Source organism: Myotis brandtii, unplaced genomic scaffold (assembly GCF_000412655.1).
Source record: "Myotis brandtii unplaced genomic scaffold, ASM41265v1 scaffold606, whole genome shotgun sequence".
Classification (NCBI taxonomy): Eukaryota; Metazoa; Chordata; class Mammalia; order Chiroptera; family Vespertilionidae; genus Myotis; species Myotis brandtii.
In genome coordinates, this window is record NW_005370297.1 from 1,588,060 (window position 1) to 1,591,210 (window position 3,151).

The window sequence follows — 3,151 nt, forward strand, 5'->3', positions numbered from 1 at the left end:
TGTATGTTTTTCCCCCACTTCTTGATACATTTGGTTCTTAGAGTGCATTTTTTTTTCTTAGTTTATGGTGTGGCTAAAGCCATCTAACCATTGGTAATAAAACCTAGACATTTTAATTGAGAAATGGCTCAAAATTATGAAAGAAGGGGCACAATAGAAAACAAAATAAAATAAGCAATAAGAACCTATCGACGAAGCAAAACATCGGTATCACCTAGGGTAAATACACTGAGGAAAAAAATGCAAATTTTATTTGTATATATGATCCAGAATTAAATAATTTACTTGCTCTCATAATATTTGAGTTATAATTACTTTTGATAAAAATTATGTTTTCATTGTGAGGTTTTTAAAGTCAACTTACCCTTAAAGAAACTTTTAGTCCAAGCTAATACTTAATATTGATAGCTAGGAAATGGTGGTATTAACCTCTATCCTCTATAGTTAACTATAATCTGGGGATTGTTTGTGGAGTCATATAAATAATAGTGTATGGCTATTGTAAGATCACATGTTCACTATTCCTTCCTAAAATTAATTATGCATGATCTATTATGTTTAACAGGATGAAGTTAGATATATTTAAATCAGTGACTCAATGTCAGGCTCTTTGTTCTTAATACACATTATCTGCTCATCATAAATCCATTTATTGGCTCAGAATATAACAAGGAACTGTTTTAGATGCACTGTTGAATAGAATAGACAAGGATCACTGTTCTGGTGATGCTGTACTATCGAAGATGGAATAGACCATAAATACTAAATATAATACATGAGTAAATTGTGTAATGTATTGGATGGCAAAAAGAGCTAGGAAAAACAAATAGTAGAGGTTAAAGGAGATTTGAAGTCCTTGGGGTATGAATATTGTAGGGAATAAATAATTATAGGATCCTGGTTATTATAAACCTGTGGATTCTACAGGGTGTGACAAAAGTAGGTTTGTAGTTGTGAGTATGTGAAGCACGTGAGTACGTGCATTTATTATTTTCTGTATGAACACACTTAAACCTACTTTTGCTCCATGCCGTATATTTCATATCACCACATACATAAAAGGGGCTTTAATTGATAGAGGATTGGAGGGTTAGTATGTATATACATGTGAATCTTCTTCTGGGGAGATAATCTATTACTTTCAGCAGACCCTTAAACAGATCGTGTTCTAAAATACAAAAGTAAAGAAAAAGACTGACATTTTCAATATTTTGTTTTTCACAAAACTAGATAAGCTCACTTCCTTCCTATAACTTTTGTTATTATGATCAAGAATTGTGGTAGTTAGACTTTTTGGAAAAGACTATATAATATGTGTCAATAGTTCAGTCTGAAAAAGGTAAGTAATAAAATTAATGATGCAAATAACATGGTTTCTTCTTAAATTTCAGCCCTTTTTAATATAAAGATAAAATGGAATTAGAAATATTGAATGTGACCACAATTACTGACCTCACTGATATATTAAATTTCTACATTTAAACCAATGGTCATGAAAAACAACATCTTGAAAGTGTTAAGTACAGGGTGAAACAATAGTCAACAGTGCAGTCTAAACAACTGTAATTTTATCCTTTGTAAGATTACATTGCTTCTAAATTATAAAATGAGGATTATAATTCCTGCCTCAAAAGAGTGTTATAGGAATTAAATGAGGTAATATATATGTAAACTTATTCTACATCCGATCCCTTCTTTTTCTTTATAGATAATGTGTACCTATGATTTTTATTCGATTACAAAAAAAACAGGTATCTATATATATAAAAGCCCATTATTTATTTTTTTATTGGGAAACCTAAAAGTATGTTATTTGAGAGTTGGTCCTGTTTTTGGATCATTAACACTCAAGTGAGAGAACTATACTACTTGATGAATATATGTAAATATGCACCCCCATCTCAGGGACAAATCCTCAACTGTGGGTATAAGGCCACGATTAAACAATCCATGTACCTCCAGTGAATTCAGTGGTATACCACAGAAACACGGAATTAATCCATTAACCAGATTTAATTACATTTCTCTCAATTTATTAAAATATAATAGGAACAACCTTGAAAACCAAATTTCATTTATCAAAGTCAGTTAAGATTCAATTTAAGCAAGGGTATACATGGATTTTGTGAAGGGGATGCTAGTCTTTTGTAACCTAAATGATTTATGTATAGAATACGAGAGATGAGAAGTATTTTAGTTCTGACTATAACAAATAAATGCATTTATATGCTTTAGAATGAACATTTTCTGTTATAGAACTATATTCTAGCATCTAGTGTAAGAAATCATTTTAACTCTAAAAAAAAAACTATGAAAATTCATTATGTTCTACAAAGTGTTCTTTGAACTGGAATTTTTGCACTGATCTTGCCTATAACCATATTACTACTATCATTTTATCAATACATATCTCCTTCTTAAGAGATTATTATACTTAGAAATTAAATCATTATATGCATGAGTGACAAACTTTCAAGGCCACATGTTTGACAAGGTCAAAAATGAGCCATTTCCATGAAAAAATATTTATATTTCTGGTCTTTAATCAGATGTCCATAGTTCTTCAGTATAATACCAAATGAACACAACCTCCTGCCTCAAAAGATTGCTAGAGGAGACAGTTGGTGACCAATAAATACTCATAATTCTTAGAAAATGTAGATTCTAAAAGAAACTAAAAGAACAAAAACAAAAATTGATAAGGAGAGATAGACTGTAACTACTTTCATAGAAACTTTACAATCTTATTTCAACAAGTTTTTCCCTGATATTATTAAGGCAAAATCTACCAAACCAGAGCTTATTCTCAACTGTTAACATCTACGTGCATAAATTCAAACTGCTGTGTTTGTTTTTTTTTTTTAAGTCTATTTAAAGGGAACTTGTGTAGCATTCTATTTTCATCAAACAAAACATTGCCTTCCCTTTTGCCCAGTATTGTCACATAATTTATGCACTGGAGCCTTACCATAATATTATTCTGAGACTTTGTGGCAATGTTGCATTAGACAATATATTATAATAACAATATTTTCCTCAATGAAATAAATTGTTGAGGGCCTATTGTGTGTAAAGCCAGCATGCTGTGATTGAAGGAAATGCTTACTATGTATGGGCAATATAAAAATTTCTTCTAGATCTGTCCAGGCCC